The sequence below is a fragment of the Ornithorhynchus anatinus genome, chromosome X2 (assembly GCF_004115215.2).
Source record: "Ornithorhynchus anatinus isolate Pmale09 chromosome X2, mOrnAna1.pri.v4, whole genome shotgun sequence".
NCBI classification, from domain to species: Eukaryota; Metazoa; Chordata; class Mammalia; order Monotremata; family Ornithorhynchidae; genus Ornithorhynchus; species Ornithorhynchus anatinus.
Window position 1 is genome coordinate 25,942,560 of NC_041750.1, and position 27,968 is coordinate 25,970,527.

At 46.4% G+C, this 27,968-nt stretch overlaps 1 long non-coding RNA gene and 1 other non-coding gene across 2 annotated transcripts in view; one reads left to right on the plus strand and one right to left on the minus strand.

The window, feature by feature from the left end:
* The window catches only part of LOC114807368, a 112,150-nt gene that overhangs the window by 23,179 nt on the left and 61,003 nt on the right, over positions 1–27,968 (minus strand). The gene's annotated exons all lie outside the window — the stretch shown is intronic.
* Positions 15,058–15,191, plus strand: LOC114807487. The gene has a single exon (XR_003755548.1). It is a non-coding gene; the product is annotated as a small nucleolar RNA SNORA7 (small nucleolar RNA).

Below are 27,968 nucleotides of genomic sequence, written 5' to 3' on the forward strand. Positions count from 1 at the left end.
CAGGGACTTTGTTCTACTTGATTTGCTTATATCTACCCCCGTGCTTAGTACAGTGTCTGGCACATAATAAGCGCTTAACAAATACCACAGTTATTATTACTAGCTCTTTTCGGAAGGATGAAGCAGCGTGGCCTAGTGGAAAGAGCCCGGGCTTGGGACCCGGAGGTCGTGGGTTCTAATCCCGGCTCTGCCACTTATCAGCTGTGTGGCTTTGGACAAGTCACTTCACTTCTCTGGACCTCGGTTCCCTCATCTGTACAAAGGAGATTACGACTGTGAGCCCCACGTGGGACAACCTGATTACCTTGTATCAACTCCAACGCTTAGAACAGTGCTTGGCATGTAGTAGGCGCTTAACAAATACCATAATTAAAGTACTGTTCCCACAGTGTCTTGGGTGAGTTCCTTTTACTGCTTGCTGGCTCAAACTAGTTAGAGCTCAGAGATTCCCAAAGCAGTCTGCAAACCCCTCTCACCCCTTCCCTCCTCTGGCCATCACAGCTCAAATGATCTCCTGGCACTTTACGCGATCAATCGATGGTATTTATCAAATGCTTATTGCGGGCAGAGCATTAGACTACCCGAAGTGCTTCTCTTCCTCTTGAATCTTCTCCCTTTCCTATCACTAACGGGTCTCAGAAGGTCACACGCTTGGTGTCATCAATGCTTCCTTTTTCTCGATTTCCTCACAGGTTCTCTGTACCCTATAGGCACTCAGTACACTGTCTTGCACACTGTAAGTGCTTGGTAGCATTCTCTGCATTCATCAGGGGCTTAGTACAGTGCTCTGTAGGTGCTCAAGACAGGGTCCCGCCCACAAGACACTTCCTGATGATGACCACGATGATGAGGGTGATGCTGATTATGTCATGACGAGGATGATGTTGATGGCTATCGGCCCTTTCTAGTCTGTGAGCTCGTTGTGAGCAGGAATTTGTCGGTTTGTTGTTATATTATACTCTCCCAAGTGCTTAGTACAGTGCTTTACGCCCAGGAAATGCTCAGTAAATATGCCTGAATGAATGAAAACCAACTCTGTTATACAGTATTCTCCCAAGCACTTAGTACAGTGCTTGGCACACAGTGAGTGCTCAGTTGACTGACTGATTGATGGTATCAAGGATGATAGTGAGAGCGATGATGATAATGATGATGAGGATGATAAGTCCTAGGATCATGTCCCGTATCTGAAGGTGTTGTTGCTACTGAGTCTATGTACTCTCCCAAGCCCTTAGTTCAGTGCTCTGCACAATGTAAATGCTCAGTCAATACCACTGATTTATTGATTGGCTGATCCATCCCATAGGACTCCCCCTATGCATTTTCTCCCTTCCCTCCTGCTTCTCCTCCTCCTCCTCCTCCTCCTCCTCCTTTTTTCCTTTCTCCTCCTCCTTTGTTTTCCTTTCTCCTCCTCCTCTTCTTTCTCTTCTTCCTCCTCCTCTTCTCTGTCCTTCTCCAACTCCTCTGCTCCTCCTCCTCCTCTACTCCTCCCTCTTCTCTTTCCTCCTCCTTCTCTTCCCCTTCTTTCTCCTCCTCCTCCCCCCTTTCTCCTCTTTTCCTCCTCCTCCTTTTTCTCCTCCTCCTCCCTTTCCTTCTCCTCCTTCTCTTCTCTTTTCTCCTTTCTTCTTCTCCTCTTCCTCCTTTCTTCACCTCCTTCTCCTCCTCCAGCTTTTTCTCCTCCTTTTCCTTTCCTCCTCCTCCTCGCCCTCCTCCTCCCCCTCGTCCTCCTCCTCCCTTCTGTGCTTTGCCAACTTCAGATTCTGGACCAGAATCTTGCAGGACTCTGGCTGCCAACTGTGAATACCATCCAACATATTAAGCGCATTGGCCTTCCATGCGCTAATTAGAGGTGGAGGGGTCAGAAGGAGGCTGAGCGACAGATGTCTGCCCACTTCCTCCATCCTGAGGCTTGGATAATTACAGAAAACTCACAGGAAGATGCTGGAAGCGGGACGAGAAGAAAGTCCCCTGCTGAGAGACATTTTCAATGTGTGGAGAGCTGTTTCCTCCCCAAGTCAAAATGATCCGATCACGTGGGCGATGGCTGGCGTTATCATCACCGATTCCAGATCCCTGAACCTGAAAAGTCTGTAGTTCGGCCTTCCGAGCTCTGAAGGGAGAAGGGAAAGGCCAAGATAGACCACGGCCAACAGATTGAGCTAGAAGTTTCAGCTTCAGGACAGAGAACTCTTATATCTCTATTAGGGCTTAGCATGGGCTTGGATGCCCAGAAAGTACGCAATAAAAATTTCATACCACTCACAGTTTTTTTACGGTATTTGTTAAGGGCTTACTGTGTCCCACCCCACTCCACAGGCGGGAGGGAGCCGGAAGGTAACAATGGATGGAGACGGTTTCCTGCTCTCCTTAGCAACCTGTACGACAACGTCGACTGAGCGTGTGGAGGGTGGCGGTCCACATCTCCCAATTCTCGTTTAGCCGGTGGAACCCGCTCTGGAAATATTAATTGGTGAGGAGAAAGCCCTTAACTGCCGGAAGGGTCTATCCTCTACACCGGGAGGGGGTCCAGAGCCAGAGGAGGTATGTTGAGAGAGATGGATTCCTTTACCGAGGCTCTCAAGCACCCGACAGAGCAGTCCTTGAAACAGCGAATGTTACAGCAAATACGTCTCAATAAGGAATTCATCCTCTGATGGAAACTGGCTGCAACGGCTCTCGGCATCCTCGCTGGGCGAACAGGAGGGAGATCGATCGTCGGTTAGAAAACTGTTGCTGCTTGAGGAGAAGCGGCTCCCGAGCAGAAGATGTGAGAGAACCATACACCGACTCCGAGGTGGTTCTGAGTCAGTGGGGAGAAGTGCAGGCTGGAAAGGAGAGGGAGATAGGATGGAGTCGATGGTCTCCCACCTGAAGGAGAAGTTTCGGATGTGGAGGGAGTTCTCTGGATGGCAGAGAAATACGCGTGGAAGGAAACAGCTTCCCTCATTGAGAAGCCCCTGGGTGGGGGTGGAAGGGAAATCTTTGACTCCTGAAGAAATGGGAAGAGCACGGTCCGGGAAGCACCATGGCCTAGTGGATAGAGCACAGGCCTGGGAGCCAGAGGACCGGGGTTCTCCTCCTGGCTCCGCCACTTGCCTGCTGTGTGATTTGGGGCAAGTCACTTAACTTCACTCTGCTTCCGTTTCCTCATCTGGAAAATGGGGATTCCATACCTGTTCTCTCTCCTCCTTAGACTGTGAGCCCCATGTGGGATGGGGACTGTATTCGGCCTGATTAGCTGGTATCTATACCAGCACTTAGAACAGTGCTTGACACCTCGTAAGTGCTTAACAAATATCATAAAAAAAAAAAGGACAGATTTCAAGTGGGTGAGGATAGCTACGTAAGAAGGATATAGATATTGGGTATCAGGCATATGGACATGGGGGCTGACAAACCCACTGTCTATTTTAGACAGTTAGAGTCTATTCTAGAGAACTGCATCTCTAGATGCAGTGAGGTGAGGTGGGTGAACTCACTTTACCCAAGTTGGCAAGAATGTTCTAGGTTCCAGAGAGACTACTATTCATTCATTCACTCATTCGATCGTATTTATTGAGCGCTTACTGGGTGCAGAGCCTGCATTAAGCACTTGGGAGAGGACGATATAACAGTGAACAGACACATTCCCTGCCCAGAAGAGCTTACAGTCTAGAGGGAAGTGACGTGACTTGACCAAGGTCACCCCGAAGGTAAATGGCAGGACTGGGATTAGAACCCAAGTCCTCTGACTCCCCGGCCCATGCTCTTTCAATTTGGCCACTCGGCTGCTCCACACGGCTACTAGGTGCTAAGAAATGGTAAACATTTTGAAAACAAGGATTGTATCTACCAACTCTATGGTACTGTGCCCTCCCAAGTGCTTAGTACAATGCCCTGCACATGGTAAAACCTCAATAAACATCACTGACTGGTTGATTGATCAGTACAATGCTCTGCACATGGTAGGCACTCAATAAATGCCACTGATGACTGACTTATTGAGAGGGTAATGAAAACAACCCTGGCTCTGACACTTGTGCAAGTCACTTCACTTCTCTGTGCCTCAGTCATCTCATCTGTAAAGTGGGGATTAAGACGGTGAGCCCCATGTGGGACATGGACTGTGTCCAACCAGATTAGCTAATACCTACCCCAGCACTTAGTACAGTGCCTGGCACAAAGTAAGTGATTAATCAACACCATAAAATTTAAAAAAGGTAGAAGACATGGTCCTCACTCTCTAGAAGCTTTCCATCTAATGGACCGGGAAACAAAAATGGGTTATTTGAAGGGCTGATTTCAGAATCTGTTCAAACGGCCACCCTCACTTGCTCTTTGAGAAGAAGAAAGAGGGAAATTTGAAGATGGAGGTGCAGAAAGGCTGATGGAACGTTCGGGAAAAGGAACAGCTGGTTTGTACATCTCCTAACTGAAGATACTCCCTACTATCGAGAGGGGGAATGCAGCGATTGTGTTCCTATACTTTTCTCCTTTCGAAAATCAGTCTGCAACCCAAACGGATGAAATTTCTAGATCCAAAGAGAGAGATTTAGTAATCACTGGCAACAGAGCAATTAGCCAATAGGGCTCTCAACGAGAGGTCATTGTCGGCTGGAGGGTTTGGCTAAGAGAAACTTCAATACTCCAAAAAAAAAAAAAATGAACGTTGCATTCAGTGTTCCTTTAGAAGCTGGTTAATTGGGGTGAGGTCCAAGCTCTAAACCCGGGTGCCAGTTTCTGGAAATCTCCACAAACACAAATCCTTCCGATGATTGGGCGAGGAAAGGAACTGGAAGGCCGGGGCCTCTTGAGTCTCAAGCTAATACAGCGGGGAGAGCTGCCCTGCGGCGAAGGGCATTCATCCCACCAGGAGCTGAAGAGGAAGCCCCGCTCAGCCCCCGAGGAAGCTTGAGCTACCAAAGATGGTCCTCAGAGGAAAGAGTTCTTAGGCTCAGCCCTTGTGAGAGGCAGAGGCCAGGGGACACATTTCTACCGAGGCTCCTTCCACCGTTTGTTCGCTTCTCCTTCTCCTCCCTAACCATGATATATATACCCGTCCCTCGGAAGCTCGAAGCCGAAATCTGTCTCCTTAAAAACCCCTCGTCCTGGTGGGTTGGTGTTGGTGAGAGGCTCCTGGAATCTCCGGTTGGCTTTCCAAAGAACCCAAGCTTTCCAGCACCGGGCAAGAACTGAACGTGTGGGTGAGGGATGGAGAAGGAGATGGATTGTTCAGAGCTCTCTCTTAGAGGAGGCGGCGGGTGAACTGCCCAGGGCTCCCCGCCCTCGGAGCCCCATCGCAACCTGCCGTAACCCTCTGCGCCGCCGTTGCTCTGGATGGAAAAGAGTCCCCGCTCGCGTTGCTTTGTAGAGGACCTGTGCTTCAGTGAGGCTGGGAGAGGGGCCTGGGAGTCAGAAGGACCCGGGTTCTAATCCTCACTCTGCCACTTGTCTGCTGTGTGTGATCTTAGGCAAGTCAGTTCACTTCTTTGTGGCTCAGTTCCCTCATCTGTAAAATGGGGATTCAGACTGTGAGCCCATGCAGGACTATGTCCAATCTGACAACCTTGTATTCATTCATTCATTAAATCCTATTTATTGAGCGCTTCCTGTGTACAGAGCACTGTACTAAGCGCTTGGAAAGTACAATTCGGCAACAGAGAGAGACAATCCTTACCCAACAAGGGGCTCTCAGTCTAGAAGAGGGAGACAGACAACAAAACAAAACCAGTAGACAGGAATCAATAGCATCAAAATAGAAAAATAGAATTAGAATTATCTACCCCAGTGCCTGCACATAATAAGGGCTTAACAGATTCCATAAAAAAATCCAATCAGCTGAGATTCTGGTTTGTTTCCTCTTTAATATCACAGTTGCCTGAGTTTTTTGGTGTGAGCTCTAGGCCTTCAGCACTTATAATGGGAGACAGTTAAAGTTGGGAATCAGGAAAGTGCCGCTCTTTAATTTTCACATCAAGACTTAGAAGAAGCAGATTGGTGCTGATACTAATTATCCTTCAATGCAAAATGCACTTTTAATTGAAATTTTCCTTTTTTTTTTTAGTTTTTGCAATGAGTGCAAGATCCAGTTTGACCCTAAAAAGATGAATCATTACAGAGGGAATCTTTTTGACCAAAGACTTCTTCCATTTCCAGAGCTGTCCTAATGATTTTCAGAGGTGTTCCTTGCTTGCAACCCCAGAATACAACAAATAAATCTCATACCAAGTCCAGCTTCGTGGGTGACTCGCTGTTTTGTGAAAGAACAAGGATCATGGAGGAGGAAGGGGAGCAGAGGTGACCGATTTCACCATTTTCACGTCACTATTGCCCTCGGGAGGCAGAATCCTACGGCTCAGGATGAGGTTTCCTGCAATCCCGCTTCCGTCAATCCAAGCCTCTCGCCCTACATTCGCCATTTCCTGAGTGGAGGATGGCGGTGATGCCATAAAGCTAATTAAATTGAAATTTAATAGAGCAGGGTATTGTACCGCAGCTTCATATCGGATGGGATTCCGAGAGAGGGGGCCGTTTGTAATTAACAGTTCTGTTTGTCAGGGTTACGAAATGGAAAACGAAGAACAGCGAGGATGTGAAACAATCTGAACGGAGCCAAGAAATGCCGGCTGAGGCAGAGTCTGCAGTCAGAGTTCCTTCCAGTTAGAGTCACGCAGGTATTTCTCTTAATAATAAGCGCTCAACAAATACTATTGATGGATTGAGCGAATTCACAAACCATTCATTCATTCGATCATATTTACTGAGCGCTTACTGTGGAGCACTGCACTAAGCGCTCGGGAGAGTACGACACAACAAGAAACAGACACATTCCCTGCGCGCAGCGACCCTGAGATGTCTGTGTTAATGGCTCTCTCACCATGGGTTTGCTGTAACATGCCCCAAATGGGGCAGACTGGACTGCTGGTAATCAATCAATTGATGATATTTACTATCTGTTGGGTGTAGAAAGAACACTGTATCAAGATCCTGGGCGAGTACACTGGCACACAAGACACAGTTCCTACCCACTGGGGATGGAAAATCGAATAGTAGGTTTGATTTCCGAAATGGAAAAAGGTCACATAAAACTAGTCGACGTTAATCAGTGGGCAAATGTGTTGCCGGGAAGATAAATAATGTCAGTGGGGTCTCTTTTGAGCACTGAGCACGCACACACTCACATACTGTCTGATCCTAAAAACTGCACATTAAGTCCAAAATTCGCCAGTCAGAACCAATTTTCTCCCAGGACCAATGGGGAATTGACTTCTAAACCAAGTTTGGACTCTGTAGTCTTACCAGAATTACCCAGAATTGTGTATTTGGCCCCTTATACATGACAAATATAGGAGACCATCAGATCTGGGGCACTAAATCAGCTCTTTCCCTACTCTTATTCCTGTATAATTACACCTCATCTCGCCCACTCGGTGCTTGCTCGGTTTCTCTTAAGCCATCTTACTGTGCCCTGCTCTCGTCTCTCTGACCATCGACCCCTTGCTCACAACTTCCCTCCAGCCTGGAACTCCCTGCCGCTTTAATCAATCAATCTTTCAGTGGTTTCTAATGAGTACTTACCGGACTAAGTTACTTGGGAGAGTAAAAGATGCATTAGAGTTGGTGGTAGACACGATCCCTGCCCACAAGGACCTTACACTCTATAGAGAGGAGCTTGTAGTCTACAGCATAACCAACCAACCCTTGCTCTCCCCATCTTCAAGGGCCATCTGAAATCACATCTCCTTCAGAAAGCCTTCCCTGAGTAATCTCTCAGATGGAAAGAGAACAGACCTGGAGTCAGAGGACCTGAGTTTTAATCTCCGCTCTGTCATTTGTCAGCTGTGTGACTTGGGACAAGTCATTTAACTTCTCTGTGCCTCAGTTAGCTCATCTGTAAAATGGAGATTAAGACTGTGAGCCCCACGTGGGACAACCTGATTACCTTGTATCCCCTCCACCCCAGAGCTTAGAACAGTGCTTGGCACATAATAAGTGCTTAACAAATACCATCGTTATTATTATTAATATTATTGATCTCTGTTTTGCCACGTCTGCTGTGTGACCTTGGGCAAGTCTTATCACTTCTCTGGTCTCACATACCTCACCTGTAAATTGGAGATTAAATCCTACTCTCTGCTACTCAGACGGTGATCCTCATGTGGGTCGGGGACTCTGTCCACATTGTATCCACCCCAGTGCTTAGAACAGTGTTTGACATATAGTAGGTGCTTAACAAAGACCATAATTATTATTTATTATTATTATTTCTACTGACACTCCAGTACTCCCATGTCACTTGAGCCTTTGGGGGACCTCCTCCTCCCCTTCCCAAAGCACTTATGTTACAAGATAGATCCAAAAAATGGTTACTCCAAAAAAGAGGTCCATGCCAAGTTCATTACACTGTCTCCGGGCAGAGATTTGGAAATGTTTATGGAGAAAGTTGGATTCATAACTTCCACTTCACTAGATGGAGTTCTCAAAGTCAGTTCAACAGCTTCCGTGAAATAAAAGACATTTTAAAACCCAGAGTGATGTAACCGTAGAAGCAAAGTCTCGTAAAAACTGATAATGGCATAATGCACCAAGTCCAATCTCCTGACAGCACTAACCAAATAACTAGGAAGCAATGAATTGCGATAATCAAGTCTGGAAACAACTAAGGTTGTAATTAATAGCTCCGCATCCTTTTTGTTAAGCAATTATCCTCATTTTTGCAAGGTTAAGAAGAGAATGAAAGGAATTTAGTAACAGAAGCCAAAAGCTAGACATTTATTGAATGGCAGCGGTGACTGAGCCTTGCTTTTACACAGTACATCTTGATGAGAGAGAGAAGTTATGAGGGGATTCCCAAAGACAGTGACATTTATTGAGCACTTGCTGTATGCAGAGATCACTATACTAAGCACTTGGGACCGTACAATATAACAGAGTGGGTACCTGTGTTCCCTGCCCACAGTGAGCTTGATAGATGCTTCTTTCCCTGCCTACAACGAGTGTACAGTCTAGAGGTGGAGAAGGGGAAGGCAGCTACCATCTTCCATGAGTGAAAGGGTCTCCTTCCTTCATCAAGAACTAGAATTCCATCTGAGTTTCCCAAAGGGTAGAATCAGGTCTCCCTTGGTCCATCAAGGAATCTCATACACTGAAATTCTGCCCAGGCCAGGCCCAGCCCACGGGATGTGGAAGCTCTGGGTTAAGCACTGTACTAAGTGCTGGGGTAGATACAAGATAATGGGGTTGGATGCAGTCCCCGTCCCACATAACATTCACAGTCTTAATCCCCATTTTACAGATGAGGTAACTGAGGCATGGAGAAGTGAAGTGACTTGCCCAGGTCACACAGCTGACAAGTAGTGGAGCCGGGATGGATTGCAGCGGTAGGGTGACGTTCATCCCGTTTCACGTCGGACAGTCTCGTTTTCAGATGGACTGTCCCGTGGTCCAATACGGATTAGGTGCCAGGTGGCTTTCTATCTGATATTTGTATTTTCAGCACCGAGGCGCTCTCTGCCCCACGTCCTGCCACTGGGTGCCACGGTCCGGAAGCGGTGCCCCTGTTTGGAGGAGTCTGGGAGGGGAAATGTACCGGCTCTGGACCAAGTGAGGATATCAGGCTGCCCCGGAGAAGCCTTTTAGGTTTGGCTAGATGCGGACGGGATAGGGTAGAAAATGGCGCTGTGCGACCACGTCATTTTACACTGCATACATGGAACATCACGTGCATTTGGGGGCCCGGTTTTATCGAGGGCTGTCACCGTCCATGCTATGGGTCAGGTTTGGACCCGCCCCTGCTCCCCCACGGTCCCCAGTTTCGGTATAATAATAACAACGGTGGTGTGTGCTCAGCCCTTACCCTGTGCCGACCACTGTACTAAGCACTGGGGTCATTACAAGATAATCAGGCCTGACATAGTCCCTGCCCAATGTGACGGCCTAATGGGAAAGGAGAAAGGGAATTTCATCCCCATTTTACAGATGAGGGAACAGGGCCAGAGAGGAAAAGTGACCTGCGCAAGGTCATCCAGCAAACAAGTGACAGAGCCAGGATTAGAACCCAGGTCCTCTGCCTCCCAGGCCCATGTTCTCTCCACTAGGCCATGCCGCTCTGGGGGCTGCAGGGACAACCCGTGGCACCGTGCAGTGCCGGGTGAGAGCTGAGGGTTCTCCGGTTGTCGCCGAGGGCTGGCTAGAAAAGAGATCTTCGCCTCGGGGTCCACCCGGTTCCTCAATTCAATCCGTCAACCCCCCACATGGAAATGCAGTGAGGCGTGTGGAGGAGCCAAGAACATGTCTACTAATCCCAGTTTATGGAACATCCCGGATCATGGGTTCTAATCCTAACGGGAAAGTCACTTAGCTACTCTGAGCCCTGTTTTCCTCATCTGTAAAATGGGGATTCGATACCCGTTCTCCCTCCTACTAAGACTGGGAGACCTATACGGGACGAGGACTGACCTGATTGTCTTGTATCTACCCCAGTGCTTAGCACTTCACAGGCACTTAACAAGCACCACAATTATTACATTGAGATGAAAAGGCCAGGTCTGAGATAGCACTGGGAAGAATCGGATCAGAGAGAGAGACAGAACAGCAAGACAGGGGGATAAGGCAGGCGAAGGATCAGAGGGGGAGGTCTGACTGGCCATGGGGGTGGTGGAGAAAGCCACGCTTGGACCGAGGGTCAGGAGTACTGGGAATCGAGGGGTAGGAGCACTGGAGAACCAAGGGGGAGGAGCACTGGGGACTGATGAGCAGTAGAGTCGGTGCCCATTCAGTTTAAGCCACGATGGAGGGAGAGATTGGACTCAGATCCTGGGCGGAGCAGAGATAGAACTCTATGTCAAATTCCCATCAGGAGTGAGGACAACCAGACTCCGTGAGGAAAAGGCAAAGACCGGTCAACCCAGAAAGGGGTTCAGAATACAATGGCCGCTCTGACTTTCCTCTTCTACCCCGAGAACATCAGCCCTCCCTTTCTGCTCTGCAGCAGATGAGAAAAAAAAATGTATTTTAAAGGACAATGGGAGTGATGGGGCTTACGAGCTATAAATCAAGGTAGCAATTTTCAGATTGAAAGAAAAAGGAACATAGCGCACCATGAAAATAACTGACAGTCCCTGACATGCAAGGAAAAAGAACAGGAGGAAACAACAAAGTCATTTTATCTGTGGCGGGGATAATTATTTTTGATTCTAAAAACCGCATCGAATTTTGAATGCATTATGTCTTGTGATAAAAGTGCCCTTTCCCCCTAGCTTTTTGAAAGAGACAGCACTCTGAATGCCTGCTATCGACATTACATGGACACATTAGGAATTCTGAGATGGGCAGAGTGCCCTACTTTGATCTCACAAGTTGATTTTTGCAGAATCCCCTGCAGAGCAGAACAGGCAGAGGGGAAGGGGATGAGGGGTCGGGGCTCAGGCGGTGGGGGAGGAGGAAGGAGAGAATGGGTTTTAGCCGAAGTGCACAGAGGGGAACATTTATGAGATTTTTATGAAGAGGTTGATTTCGCTTATGAATGCGGACTGGGCGTGCTGAAAAATCTCACGAGATGAATTGGGATGATGAGATTACAGGGGAGAGAAGTGTCTCTTAAGTGGCCATATTGGGTATCTTGTAACTGCCTCGATGCATAAGCTCATCCTCTAGAGTGTAAACTCGCAACGGACAGGGAACGTGTCTGTTTATTGTTTTATTATACTCTCCCAAGCACTTAGTCCAGTGTTTTGAGAACGGTAAGCGCCCGATAAATATGACTGAAGTGAGATGAGTGTTCGGCTCCCACCGCCGGTGTCGATTAATCAATCGATCGTATTTACTGAGCACTTAGTGTGTGCAGACCCCACATAAATAAATAGCTTCCCTGCCCACAGTGAGCCTACATTCCAGAGGGGGAGACAGATATTAATATAAATAAATTACAGATATGGACATAAGTGCTATGGGGCTGGTGGAGGGGGATGAATAAAGGGAACAAGTCAGGATGACGCAGAAGGGAGTGGGAGAAGACGAAAGGAGGGCTTAGTCAGAGAAGGCCTCTTGGAAGAGACGGGGTTCAACAGGGCCTTGAGATGAGAGAGTAAACTGTCGGATTTGAGGAGGGAGGGCGTTCCAGGCCCGCGGCAGGATGTGGGAGAGGGGTCAGCGGTGAGATAGATGAGATCAAGGTAGAGTGAGTAGGTTGGCATTAGAGGAGCAAAGTGTGCAGGCTGGGTTGTAATAGAAGAAGAGTGAGGTGATACAGCAGGGGGCAAGGTGATTGATTTGGACGTGAGAGGGAGACACCAGAGCTCTGGAGTGAGATATGAGGGAAGGCCTTCCCCCCAGCCAACCTCAGAGAAATGCTTCAAGTTCTACCGATTTCAGAACAAGGTTCTGTATGACATCGTTACGTTCTATGTTAACCCGGTTTTGCACTTAGATCTGTACCTTTTATTCACCCCACCTTTAGTCTCACAACACTCATGTCCAAAGCTGTCATTTATTTTAATGTCAATAAATCCATCTGTCTCCCCCACTAGACCGTAGGTTTGTTGGGGGAGGAGAACCTATGAACCAACTCTGTTATACTGTAATACTACTAATGATAATTGCGGCATTTGTTAAGCGCCTAGTACGTGCCAGGCATTGTACTAAGCGCTGGGGTAGATACGAGCGAATCGGGTTGGACACAGTCCCCTTTCCACATGGGGCTTACTATCTCAATCCCCATTTTACAGATGAGGTAACTGAGGCCCAGAGAAGTGAAGTGACTTGCCTAGGGTCACGCAGCAGAGAAGTTGGCAGGGCTGCGATCAGAGCCCAGGTCCTTTTGACTCCCAGGCTCGTGCCGTATCCACTACTAGGTCATGCCGCTTCTCACAACTGTACTCTCCAAAATGTTTCATATAGTGCACCGCACCTGATAAGTGCTCGATAAATACAATCGATCGATTGATTAATTGAACTGTGCTCCGCATGTAACGTAACGTGTACTCATTCGGTTCAGGTCGGCGTCGGAATTAGCGAATGCTGCCCTTGGCTACCTTGTTCGAGATACAGAAGAGAGAACATGAGTCTTCTCTGTTTCCTACAGGGCTTTGTCCAGACCTTGGAATGAACTGCCCACTGCAATGAAATACTGAAAAAAACACTCGAAAAACCCCAGCCCGGACTATCTTTGTGTTTGCCAAAACACAATGCCCAGGCACTGGGATATTACATACGGAACCTGCACAGACGCAGATAGCAGCTCTATTCTCAGCTTATCTTCTGCTGTAAATTCACTGGGAAACTTTCTGTTTCAATAGGAAAGGAAAGCAGTTCATGTCAGCACAATGCGGATGTTAAACGAGAAGCCCCACTACGGGATCCCGGGCCTAGATCATCTGCCTCAGATAAATTCCTTGGGGCTATTTATTGAGCACGTACTACGTGCAGAGCCGTATACGGGAAAGCAGTGCGGCCTAGTGGAAAGAGCTCAGGCCTGGGAGCCAACTATCCTGTATTCTCTGCCAAGTGTCTGCTGTGTGACCTTGCGCGGGTCACTTCACTTATTTGTGCCTCAGTGTCCTCAACTGCAAAATGGGGATTCAATCCTACTCCCTCTTACTTAGACTGTGAGCCCCATATGGGAAAAGGGACTATGTCTAACCTGATTTAATTATGGTATTTATTAAGCACTTGCCATGTGCCAAGCAGACAGGACATTCTGGAGAAAGTATATCCATGGAGTCGCTACGAATCGACTCGACAGCACTTAATAATAATAAAAATGTGGCAAGCACCGTTCTAAGCACTGGAGTAGATAAAAGATAGGTTGTCCCATGTGGGGCTCACAGTCTTAATCCCCATTTTCCAACATGACTAGCTTGTATCTACCCCAGCGTTTAGAACAGTGCTTGACACACAGTAAGTGCTTAACACATACAATAATAATAACATTAATGATAATAATACAATACCACAGACTTGGTAGATGGTATACTAGCCTACGGGAGGCTTGCAATCTTCAGGGGGAGGAAGACATTAAAATAGATTATGGTTAGGGGAAATAGTAAAGTACAAGAGTATTTCCGTAAGTATTGTGAGACTGGGGTGACTAACAAAGGGCTTAAAGGATATACGGACAAGTGGAGATGTGGCAAATAATCCTGTGACTCAAAACTGAAGTCGTGATAATGGCCGAGGGGACGCAAAGATGATATTGCCATGATATATAAACTGACCATATGACCTGAAAAAGCCAGGATTCTGGGTTAATTAACGATATTTACTGAAAGCCTGCTTTTTCTCCATTTCCAGTGGTAAATGAAAATATGAGGAAATACCTACATGGTAAACCAGGTTATCCTGAAGTTAAATCTCACGATGACCTCGTCGCAGTGATGAAGATACAACAGTTTGGCTTTCTTTTCTTTATTTTTTTCCTTTTCCTTTTCATTCATTTCATTCAGGAAGATGATTTCCTGAATCATTTTCAGGACAGAGAGAGATGAACCAGCCCCTTCCACCTCAGGTGGATTTGATTTAAATCAATCATTTGAAATCACTAGTCAAAAAAGGGTGATCTAATCTCTGGTTTCTCCAGAACAGCACTTTTTGAATGCATATTATTCACAATTCAAACATAGGCATAGGTTTCCATTTCAGTTTTAGAGAAGCAGCAGGGCCTGATGGTTAGAGCACGAGCCTGGGTTTCAGAAGGATCTGGGTTCTAAACCCGGCTCCACCGCTTGCCTGCCGTGTGACCTTGGACAAGTGTCTTAAATTCACTGTGCCTCAGTTACCTTATCTGTAAAATCGGGATGAAGACTGTGAGCCCCATGTGGGTCCGGGACTGTGTCCAACCCGATTAGTTTGTAACCACCCCAGCACTTAGTACGGTACCTGTCATATGGGGCTTTAACAAACACCAATTAAAAAAAAGTTTTAGAAAGTCCACACTTTTGTCTTAAAAGCAATGCTCCATAACTTGATCCAGCCTGTCTTTCTCATCCCACATTCTACTGCGTACAAGCACGTAAACTCTGACCGTGGAAAACAGGCTGTCTCGGCTCAGAGATGCTTTAGGAATTTTCTAAGGTGAACCTCCCCCTCTCAGGGTCACAGCCGGAGAGTTCCCACTACTCTACCGGTCTCGACTACAGGAGGGTCAGGCAGAGACATACCCATTCCATTCTTAGCTTGGGCAGCGGCTAGCGAGTGGAAGGCAATCTGCTACAAGTCAAAACTCACCTGTGCTGGGCAGTAGCAGCATGGGAGACAATCAAGAGCAAAGATTCAGGTTTACTGCGCGGAAGGAGGCAATAGTAACCCACTCCCAGATTTCTACCAAGAAAACTCTATGGATCCACTCCCGGAACGAATGCAGGTGGAGGTGGGACGTTCTGGGCGGGATGTGTCCATGGCATTGCCACGCATTGAAGACGACTCGACGGCACCAGACAAGGTAAAGCTTCCAGTCCTACATCTCCTTTTCCTCTTCTTACTGAAGAAAGAAGATCCTAGAAAACCCATAATGCCCGAATGCAGGACTCGACCTACAGTAAACTAGTCCTAAAACATTTCATTAAAGATGACCTGACAATCCTGAGGGGCACAGGATTCACTGTGTCACAGATTTTGCACAAAAACAATCTTGGTATTTTTCCAGCACTGTACCAAATTTTCATTTAAAACCCTACTTGATCTCTTTCTTAAAATCAGCCTTTATTTTTAATCCATCGACATAAATCCCAAGCCAGAGGGAAGCCACGAAATGTGTGCTCGACGTGTCTGGGTCTCGTTTCACTCGGCACAACGCTAGTTAGCAGCGTCGAGACGATTTTACCAGGTTGGCCTCTCTGTGTCTCTGAAGCCCTTCCATTCCTTGACTCCCTTCGTTTGCACCGTCATCAGTCCTGTTTCAACACAGCCGTCTGGTTTAACAAGCGTCAGAAAAGTTTGGCACTCTGAACTGCATTTGACCAAAACCTCCAAGATAGTATTTATTTTGCTTTGTTTCTGTTCCTTTGTTTCTTAAGTGCTTACTATGAGTCAAGTTCAGCACTGGGGTAGACACAGGTCAGGCATCCACTTGGGCCCCACAGTCTAAGTAAGAGGGTGTAAAATTTAATCCCCATTTTACAGATGAGGAAACGGAGGCACCGAGAAGTCAAATGGCTTGCCAGAGGTCAAACAGAAGACAAGCTGGTGGAGCCAGGATTAGAACCCAGGTCCTCTGACTTTCAGGTCCGTGTTCTTTCGCTGAGCCACACCGCTTGGTTCAGTGATGGCAAAGGATGCTGTGAATTCCGTACGTTTCGCCCGGTTTTCTAAAAACTCAAAATAATGGAGGAATGAAGGATGAATTGTGCAAGTCGATATCCCAGCTGGCTTTCCTGGAGAGAGGTCAAGAGTCCATACGCTGAGAAGGGACGGAGGGCATAGCAGATATAAAAGAGGAAAGGAAGAGTCCTGGAGTGCAGAAAGGATCTTGAAAAGAAAGCAAGGGCTTAGAAGAAGGAAAGAGAGGGAGAGAACGAAGATTGCCTGGGGATTGGGATTTGGAACGGGTTCCCGTAAATATTGCCTTAAGTATTAATTTTTGTGTAAATGGCGTATTAGATCCTTGTAGAATTTGTACATAAAAGGCTGGAGCGTCAGGCCTGTGTGCTCTGTACCAGCTTGGATCGCAAATCAGCCTTCACGAAAATGTTTCCACAGTTTCTGACAAATGAACTTGGTGTGTTCATTTGAACGGAGACCGTCTTATTGTCTCCATCTGCCTTTGGCTTATAAACATCGTAGGGGAACTTGGTAGAGAGGCAGACATTTGTACAAGAGGAAAGAAGAGCTTTCGCGTTGTCGAAAGGCACTTGTTTAAAACACAAACGCACACACTGGATTGTGTCAATGGGTGGCCTCCTCCGTAGAAAATCCTTAAACACAGGCATCCATTTTTTAATAAACAGATCTTAAGAAGTTTTTTAAAAAAAATCCATCTTGTTTTGACAGTGTTTTGTTCTTTGAAAACCATTTAGAGACATTGTGATTTTTGTTTCAAATTTCTATGGCATCTCCAAAGGGTTCCTCAGTCTGAACATTACACAGATGTCGTTCGCAGGGAGATAAAGGGAAGCTTTCAAAGGCTAACCTTGAATGAGCTTGGAAGAGCCCAAGAAAAATTCCACTCATTTCCATTGCTCGTGGAACCCAGACCAGGTCATATGTCTGCCTTTTACCTTCAGGAAAGTGAAATGCCTTGGAGTTACTCGGGAATAATAAAAATGAATAATGGAGATATTTGTCAAGTGTTTTACTATGTGCCAAGCACCATACTGGGCGCTGGGGTAGATACAAGCTAATCAGGTTGGACGCGATCCATGTCCCACATAGGGTTCCCGGCCTTAAACCCCATTTTACCGGTGAAGTCACTGAAGCCCAGAGAAGTGAAGCGATTAGCCCAAGGTCACACAGCAGACTAATGACGGTGTAGGGATTTGAACCCATGTCCTTCTGATTCCCCAGCCCCTTGCTGGCCATGCTTCTCTAAGGACTTAACATATACCATAAAAAACAAACCAACATTTGCATTTCACCAGCCAGAAGTACTTGCAGAGAAGCAGCGTGGCTCAGCGGCAAGAGCCCGGGTTTGGGAGTCAGAGATCGTGGGTTGGAATCTCAGCTCTGCCACTTGTCTGTTGTGTGACTGTGGGCGAGTTGCTTAACTTCTCTGGGCCTCAGTTCCCTCATCTGTAAAATGGGGATTAAGTCTGTGAGCCCCACGTGGGGCAACCTGATGACCCTGTATCTCCCCCAGAGCTTAGAACAGTGCTCGGCACATAGTAAGCGCTTAACAAATACCAACATTATTATTGTTATTATGGGCACTGCCTCTCCCTTATCATTTAGGAACAGGTTAAACAGTCACCAACTCCTGGGTGACTCTGCTATTTACACCTCTCCATCAAGTCGTCTAGTAGAAAGTACATGGGACTGAGTCAGGAGACCTGGGTTCTAATCCCAGATTCACCATCTGCCTGAGGGACTTTGGGCAAGTCATTTAACTTCTCTCTGAGTCACTTTCCTCCCCTGTAAAAAATGGGGTCAAAAATCTCTATTTTTAAAGGACGTTTTCTCCTCCCCGGCTAGACTGTAAACTCTCTGAGGGCAGGGATTGTATCTCCTACCTTTAATACTTTCCCACGTGCTTAGTCCAGTGTTCTACACCCAGCAGACTGTAAACTCCTTGAAGTCAGAGATCGCATCTCTGATCTCTAATGTCTAGTAAATAGAGCATGTGCCTGGGAGTCAGAGGACCTGGGTGCTAATCCCGGCTCTGTCACTTGCCTGCTGTGTGATTCACACGGTAAGTCCTCAATAAATTGATTGACTGACTGATCTTGGGCAAGTCACTTCACTTCTCTGTGCTTCATTCATTCAATAGTATTTATTGAGCGCTCACTCTGTGCAGAGCACTGTACTAAGCGCTTGGAATGTACAATTCGGCAACAGATAGAGACAATCCCTGCCCTTTGTCAGGCTCACAGTCTAATCGGGGGAGAAGAGAGCGACCGCCCTAACAGGGACATGAAGCCTGGACCCTCGGATTAAAAGTCTGCTGCTCTACCGACCGCTCCGCATTTCCTCATTTGTAAAATGGGGATTATTATTAATAATAATAATTATTATTATTATGGTATCTGTTAAGTGTTTATTATGTGTCAGGCACTGTTCTAAAAGCTGCGGTGGATATAAGCAAATTGGGTTGGACACCGTCCCTGCCCCATGTGGGGCTCACAGTCTCAATCCCCATTTTACAGATGAGGGAACTGAGGGACAGAGAAGTAAAGTGACTTACCCAAGGTCACACAGCAGACAAGTGGCAGAGCGGGGATTAGAACCCATGACCTTCTGACTCCCAGGCCTGTGTTCTAGCCACTAGGTCAAGCTGCTTAGACTGTGAGCCCCATGTGGGACAGGGACTGTGTCCAACCCGATTATCTTGTATCTACCCCAGCTCTTAATACAGTGCCTGGCACACAGTAAGCATTTAACAAGTACCACCATTATTATTATTATTAATAATAATAATAATATGCTATCCCAAGCATTTAGTACAGTGTGCTGAACCAAGTAAATGCTCAAAAAGCACGATTGATCGATTGATGTCCCCTTTCACATTGCTGTTCAGCTATGCTTATTGTAAGCACGACGTAAACTGTAAGCTTGTTGTGGGCAGGGAAGGTGTCTGCTTATTGTTGTATCGTACTCTCCCGAGCGCTTAGTACATTGCTCTTCACACAGTAAGCACTTAATAAATACGACTGAATGAATGGGGTTTCTGTTTGGTCACCTGGGATTTCCGTGCTTTAGGAAGCGGCCTTGAATTGGATTCTGAACGTCCTCTCGTTGCCCAACCTCGTCTGATGCCACCTGACCAAGGTGAAGGAAACACTCCAGAGAAAACCAGTGGATTCAGCTAGTGACTGAGGTGTGACTGTCCCCCCCTCCCCAACAGGGGCCCCTGTGGATGCTAATTACCATTAATTTGCACCTTCGCCACTAGCAGTGAGCAAGGAAGGGGAAAAAATGAGTAGCCGCGCTATATACGAGGGCACAGTGCGAATGCATAAATAACCTATTTTTATGCCTCCAAAAAGCAGCTGTTGCAGTTCAAGAGGTGTGCCTGGGGGCCACGCATTATCTGCCATCAAACTTCATCTAATTTTAAATTTGATTCACAGTACAGTAGAAGGGCGGGGGGAGGGGGCGGGAAGAGTGTCATTAGGGAGGCTGGAAAATACGGCACAGCCTAAAAATTTGACATCTGCAAACTAGACCAAATCAATTAATCAATCGTATTTATTGAGCCCTTACCGTGTGTAGAGCACTGTACTTAGCCCTGGGGAGAGTACAATACGGCAGAGGCGATATGCACAAAATGCACATCAAGGGCACGAAAAGTCACAGGGTTAACTCTTGATTAATCAATCTTATTGAGTGCTTAGTGTGTGCAGAGCTCTGTACTAAGTGCTTATACAGCAATATAATAAAAGCATGCCCTGCCCACAACGAGCTAGCAGGCTAGAGGGGGGAATCCTTGAGAAATCCGTCTCTTCCTCCCTCTCCTTCCTTTGCTTTCCTTCCCTCCTCACTAGTTCAGAAAGATATCTTCCCTGGGGCCATGAATGAACCAGATGACCACAAGGATTTTTAAATCAGAACGGAAATCCAGTTCCAATGCTCAACACTCGCCCTTTTCGTAAACACTCACTCCGACTGATCTGTCCTAGTGGATAGAGCGTGGCCCTGAGAGTCAGAAGGACCCGGGATCTTATCCCGGCTCTACCACCTGTCTTCTGTGTGACCTTGGGCAAGACACTTAACTTCTCTGTGCTTCAGTTTCCTCAGCTGTAAAATGGGGATTAAGACTGTGAGTGCTGTGTGGGACGGGGACTGTGTCTTACCTGATTTACTTGTACCTACGCCAGTGCTTAGAACAATGTCTGGCACAGATTAAGCGCTTAAAAAATGCCACAATTATTAGGGAAAAAATGGCAGCAGGAGACTGGTCCCATTCCTAATTCTGCTGTATTGTACTTTCCCAAGCATTTAGTACAGGGCCCTGCACTAGGTGCTGGAATAGGTACAAGATTGGAAACAGTCTATGTCCCACAAGGGGCTCAGTGTTAATCCCCTTATTATAGATGAACTGAAGCACAGAGAAGTGAAGTGACTTGCCCAAGGTCCCACAGTCATTGGGCAGGGATTGTCTCTGTCTGTTGCCGAATTGTATATTCCAAGCGCTTAGTACAGTGCTCTGCACATAGTAAACGCTCAATAAATACTATTGAGGGAATGAATGAAAGCAGACAAGTGGCAGAGGCAGGATTAGAATCTAGGTCCTTCTGCCAACGAGACCCGCGCTCTATCCACCGGGCCACTTGGCCTTTCTGTGTTTCCAGTGGCCAGCCCTCTTACTGAAGGTTTTTAGGACTTGCATCTTTTACTGTTGATTCCTGGAAAGCAAACACTTTCAAATACATAAAATATTGGAAGTTGAAATTTTTGAAGCGAAAAAACCCCAAAAATAGACCTGTTAGGTTTCTTTCCTGGAATTATTCTTTTTATATTTCTGTGTCCGTCCCTCTTTCGCTCCATTTCCTCCCCCATCTCCCCTTCTTTCTCCCTCTCTGTTTTCTCCTCTTCGATCCCCCTCTCTTCTCCTTCACCCCCTCTCTTCCTCCTTCTCCTCTCTCTCCACCTCTCCCTCCTGTCACTTTTTTTTTTCTCTTTCCTGCTCATTTTACCCACATTAAAGCGGTAAGTAGATAAATGACAGGCTGTGGCCTATCATCAAGTGACAGATGATTCTGTATCAGCTCTGCAAACCGGAGAAGCTGTCATCTTCCTGGTTCCTCTCACAGGCCCTGTCAGCTCCACTGCATCCGAGTTGCATGTCACAGTCGTCTGAGCAAGATGACTACAACAGTGTAAACAGCAGCTTTGGGGGCTAAGTCAATCACACGCGGGACTGGAATCACACTGAAGCCCTTGGGCTGGAAACAGAGACACACATTCGGAGATGGGGGAAGAAAACGATTTCGGAATCTTGTCTATATGTTAGCGTGACCTAGTAAGAAAAGCACGGACCTGGGAGCCAGAGGATCCGGATTCAAAGCCCGGCTCTGCCGCTTACCTGCTGGGTGACTTTGGGTAAGTCACTTATCTTCCCTGTACCTCAGTTGCCTCATCTGTAAACTGGGGATTAAGCATCTGTTCTCCCTCCTATTTAGACGGTGAGACCCTTGAGGGACAGGGACTGGGTCTGGCCTGATTATCTTGACTTGAGCCCTCTTTTCCCCGGCTCCCTCTCCCTTCTGAGATGGACTGTCAGTCGATCATATTTATTGGGTACTTACTGTGTGCGGAGCACTGTACTAAGCATTTGGGAGAATACAATAGAACAATAAACAGATACATTCCCTGCCCACATCCAGCTTTTCTATGGACTTGGATCTGTGTCCTTTGGACATCCGGTACTCACCGCACCCTCAGTCCCACAGCACTTAGGTACCATATCCCCATTTTTCTGAGCCATTCTTTTCCTCCCTGCGAGGTGGGAAACAGAGTGGAGGAAATAACCCATCTGGAAGCTATTGCCCAGTCAGTGAAATCACTCGCTATGCACAGTCTTCCCTGATTAACCCCTAATCTTTGTACCCCAATCTCCTTCCCTTCTGCATCACTTACGTATCCCTTACGCTCTCTAGATCATAAACTCCTTGTGGGCAGGGAAGGTGTCTGCTAATTCTGTTGCATTATACTTTCCCAAGGGCTTAGTACAGTGCTCTGGAGTGCTCAATAAATATCACTGACTGGTTGATTAAGCACTTTAACTCTCACCCCCGCCCCCCACAGTAATAATAATGTTGGTATTTGTTAAGCGCTTACTATGTGCAGAGCACTGTTCTAAGCGCTGGGGTAGATGCAGGGTAATCAGGTGGTCCCACGTGAGGCTCGCAGTTAATCCCCATTTTACGGACGAGGTCACTGAGGCCCAGAGAAGTGAAGTGACTCGCCCACAGTCACACAGCTGACGAGTGGCAGAGCCGGGAGTCGAACCCATGACCTCTGACTCCGAAGCCCGGGCTCTTTCCACTGAGCCACGCTGCTTCCCACAGTACATAAATACCTATCTTACTACTCTGTTGCTTCCTCGGTCTGTACCTTATTTTAGTGACCAGCTGCTCAACTAGATGGGTAAACTTCTTGAGAGCCAGATTTGTATCAGTTGACTGTATTATACTGTAGTCTACCAAGTGCCTAGGACAGTACTCTGCACACAGCAAGTGCTCAATACATAGCCTTGATGGATTGATTGGGAGGGGACCTGTTTCCTTGTCCCCCCATGTACTGTATCGCCAATCAGCAGCTCTTGCAGGCCCTGAATAGATTTCGAAGTTCAGAGACCTGACAGGAATGAGAAAATGTAGCCTGAACGGAGCTGATGTGGCATTTATGGGAATGTTTCTGAGGTCAGTTCTAAGATGAATAGTGTCCCATATATTAAAATAACTAACGTCATAAAAATGTCAAGGGAAACGCCAGCCTGTTAATGATTTTCTAGCGGATAGAGAGATGCAAAGAGAGACAGAAAGATGGAGAGAGAGAAAGAGAGAGAGAGAGAGAAGCTTCTACTCTGGCTGACCTCCACTGGGGTCCCGAGAAGAAAGCTGCAAGGCCTAGCAGCATGATCCTGGGACTCAGAGGACCTGGGTTCCAATCCTGAATTCTTCATTTGTTTGCTGTGAAACTGTGAGCAAGTCCTTAACTCTTCTGTCACAGCATCTGTAAAATGGGGATTCTGCACCTATTCTCCCTCCTCCTAGACTGTGAGCCCCTTGTGGAACAGGGACTGGGTCAGACTTGACTATCTTGTAACTACCCCAGGGCTTAGTACAGTGGGTTGTATGTAGTAAGCGCTTAACAAATGTCACACATTACTATCATTATTATTACAGTAAAGTCTGGGTGGAGCTGTGGATCTATTAGTAGGAATAGTATTTATTAAGTGCTTACTACACTGTAGGCTCACTGTGGGCAGGAAACATGTTTAGCAACTCTGTTGAACTGTAGTCTCCCAAGCACCTAATACAGTGCTCCGCTCAGAGGAAGCGCTCAAGAAATACCACTGATTGATTGATTCCGATTATCCAATATCCTGCCTCTTAAAAGCACTGAATAACTTCTTTGGTCTTTCTCATATACACATTCTCATAGCACATTCATCAGCCCATTCATCAGACTTTGGAGGATACTTGTTGCCTGTTTTTGTTTTTTGTATATGGGTTTTTTTTATGGCATTTGTTAAGCACTTATTATGTGCCAGGCACTGTACTAAGTGCTGTGGTAGATACAACCTAATCAGGATGGGCAGGGTCCCTGTCCCACTTGGAGCTCACAGTCCTCATCCCCATTTTACAGATGAGGTACCGAGGCCCAGAGAAGTTAAATGATTTGCCCAAGGTCACACAGCAGACAAAGTAGCAGAGCAGGGATTAGAACCCGGGTCCTTCTGACGCCCAGGCCCGTGCTCTGTCACTAGGTCACGTTGTTTCTGTTTAGTTTGGAAGAGTTTCCTGGAGGAGGAGGCTAAGTCTCGTATCTGCTTTCCCATTCCTTGCTTCACTCTGAGAATGGAATTTCTGTGGAAGCGGCATGGCCTGCTGTGTCATTAACCACTCTGTGCCTCATCCATAAAATAGATTATGAATCCCGTATGGGACAGGGACACCAATATCATCTTCTTGCATCTCCTCTGGCAATTAACACACAGTAAGCACGGAATAAATACCATTACTTTTGTAGAGAAAGTCAAGGAAGGAAAATGTGTTTTTATAATTAAAGCTTCTCGGGCATTTTGAGGCCCAGAGGAGGGAAGTGACTTTACCTAAGGTCACAGAGAAGATAAGTGGTGGAGCTGGGATTGGAACCCAGGCCCTTCTGATGCCTAGACCTCTGCTCTAACCATCAGGCCACGCTGCTTCTCTTCTTGATGGAATTTTAGTTAAGACCAACTTAAAAGACCTTTTCTCCATTGAAATATAGCGAAGGTACGTGCTAGATCCAGTCGCATTGAGCTTGTTTTTGCTACCCAATAGGAGAATACGAAAACGGACCTAAGAGACTGTAAGGTCCTTGAAGGCAGAGATCATATCTACCCACCATATTTTACTCTCCCATGTGCTTAGTACAGTGCTCTGCACAGAGTAAGCATTCAATAAATACCATTAACTGATTGATGTAAGATGGCATGGGGATAAGCTCCTCATCCCTCGGAAAACTCTTCCAAACTCAGTTGACTATGAGCATCATAAAGAGACCTGGGGTCATCTCCAGTCTCGGAAATCAAACTTCCCCTTTGGTTCCCGAAATTCCAGTCCTGCCTCCGTAATGAACCAGATGTTTCCATCTGGTTCTTTCTTGCTCACTGGTCCCACTGCTTGTGCTCCTGGGAAATGGTTTTGGGTATTCAGGCTTTTTCCATCTACTGACTTAATACCTGTGGTATTTGTCAAGCGCTCAGTCTGTGCCAAGCACCGTACCAAGCACTGGGGTAGACACAAGTTGATCGAGTTGGACACAGTCCCTGTCCCACATGGAACGCGCTTCAGCCAGGAAAGACAAGTTCTTCCTCTTCGCTTTTTCACTCATGCCTCTCTTCAGGTCTTGGGACAATCACACCGAAAAGAGAGCAAGTCACCTTGGGACAAATAGCACAGCCACCTCGTTCACACAGACACACACTCGTGTCAGGTCGATTTCAGCTCCATCTGGATTTCCTCAGGGATGTTTGTGAATTTCAATCAGGACAACAAGGTAAGTTCCAAAGGGGTGTGTTTAACCAACGCCTTCAAGGGTCATTTTAAAGAGATACGTTTCCCAACAGAATTACTTTTCAAGATTCATCTAGGAATCCTTTGGTCTGGGAAGCGTTTGGTCATCTGGTGCTTAGTATTGTGCTCTTCACACAGTAAGCAAACCCTCAATAAGTACCAGTGATTGATTGATCGATCAAACAGTAAGTTCCTTGTGGACAGGGAATGTATCCGCTTCCTCTGCTGTATTCTCCCGAGAGCTTAATAGATGTGCTCAGTAAATACTATCGATTGACTCATTCATTCAATCATTCATTCATTTACATGGAATAACTGGACTTGAAAAAAAGACGATCTCTAACCATAAAATAAAAATGAACCAAAATGACCCCTCAAAATGAGCCCAGAACATCATTAACCATTATATTAAAAAAATGAAGTTCTAAAAAGTTCTCCCCCAAATCTCTTCTAATTGGGACGCTCTCTATGATTACAAATCAATTCTTGAATCCCAGCTAACAGCTCGTATGGTTTCTAAGGTTTCTGATGGAAATTTCTCCTTACGGGAGCAGAAAATTAATCTCCGGGCACGGGGGAAATGCTGGTTGGGGTGGCTTTCTCTTTCGGTAGGCCCATTTCTCTCCAGATTTAATAAACAGCTTTCAAAAGGGTATAAAAGTGTCGGCTCCAAAGTCTGCAGTGTGTTATTTGTGGAAATGCCTGTGGATTCATAGACTTGTTTCCAAAGAATTGGATTATCATCTTGCGATAACTCATTGCTCAGCACTGAGTAATACAGTTCTGTGGACAAACAAAATAGGCTTTCCCTTTTATTTTTTTTGACAAAGGAGGCTAGTCGTTAGCTACCCGATACAAAAGATGTAAAAAAAAATTAAAAAAGGGTCTGAGAATGAGGAGCCAGGGCGAGTTTGGCTTCCATTCTTCACTCAGAACTCTCCAATAATGACATCTCCCCAACTCAACAGATTTGCCCCCCTAAAATCCATTTCCTCCTCGCACGCTTGTAAAATGGGGTTGATGGTTATCTTCCAGAGGCTATAAAAATTAAATTAAAATCAAAATCATTATTCATGAAATGGAGTCCATCTTCCCTCATCAGATCTGTGGGACAATGTGGGCTGATGTATTTTCTGAGGTCTTGAATTCTCTGCGAAGGATCCGTTTCAGCAAACAAAGCTGCATTCACTCACTGACATTCCGGTTTTGCGGGGAGGGGGTTGGTGGCCGTTAAGGTTGGAGATGGTTTTCCAAGTCCAGCTTTCTGAATTTGTCTTCAGAGTTGCTTTCGCCTATATTATCTCCCAGCTGCAGGCTTGAATCAAAGGCCATCATATCCGATGATTCCTGTCAAATCCGCAGGCACACACCCTCCCCCCCGCCACTATTTCTTCCCAGAAACAATCTGCTTCAGAGTTTTGAATTTCCAAGAAACAGGAAATATATTGTTTTTCCAAAATAAATCTCAACCTCCAGTTGCAAAAGGACAAGTGGGAGAATCTTGGAGGCCTCATTGCAAGAGGCTTTAATGTAAAATGAATAAATCTTCCATTTTTCATGAATCTGCAGAAATCTCTTTTTAAAAATGGTATTTGTTAAAGCGCTTACTATATGCCAGGCATTGTTCTGAGCGCTGGGGTAGATTCTAGTTAGTCGGGTATGATGCAATCCCTGTCCTACGTGGGGCTCACCGTCTTAATCCCCGTTTTGCAGATGAGGGAACCGAGGCCCAGAGAAGGCAAGTGACTTGCCCAAGGTCACAGAGCCGACAAGTGGCAGAGCCGGGGTTGAAACCGCGGTCCTTCTGACTCCCAAGCAAGTTCTCTATCCACTAGGCCAATGTGGAAGCTCAGTTCGAATTCCCTCATTCGATGACTCGGATGGAATCGCTAGATAGTCTCTGAACTGTAAACTCACTGTGGGCAGGGAACGTGACTCTACCAACTCTGTTCCATGTACTCTCCCAAGTGCTTAGTACGGTGCTTTGCACACAGTAAGCGCTCGATGAGTACTATCGATTGATTGATAGGGAATTAGTAAGAATTAGCAAAACTTCCCAAGAGTTATCTTCTTTGCCCATGTCCCATTACAGGGCTTCATCCTTTTCCCGGTTCGGTAGTCAGACCTATTTTTATTTATTCACAGGTTGTAGTTTCACCCCAATCCTGGGATCTCCGGATTGGGGAGGTTATTGAAAGGTCATTTCATCCATGCCCCTGCCTTCTGCAGAAACACACAAAGCCACATCAGGCAAATGAGGATTTATCTTTTTTTATCCTCTTGGACCGGGGACAGGGACTGTGTCCAATTTAATTGCGTTGTAATTGCTTCGGCACTTAGCATCTAGCGAGTGCTTAATAAATGCCATCTTTTTTTTTTTTTTAAGAATCCCAGATATTCCATTTGCTCTTCTAATTTCTGCTACCTTCATCTTTAGCTCCTTGAAAGGATTTCTCTCCCCATTTGATTGTAAACACCTCAAGTGCAGGAACAGTGTTTTTTATTGTATACTCTGAGGCACCTAGGACAATATTCTGCTCAAAGCAATTATGAGAAGCAGCGTGGTCTAGTGGAAAGAGCGTGGGCCTGGGTTTTAATCCCAGCTCTGCCACTTATCTG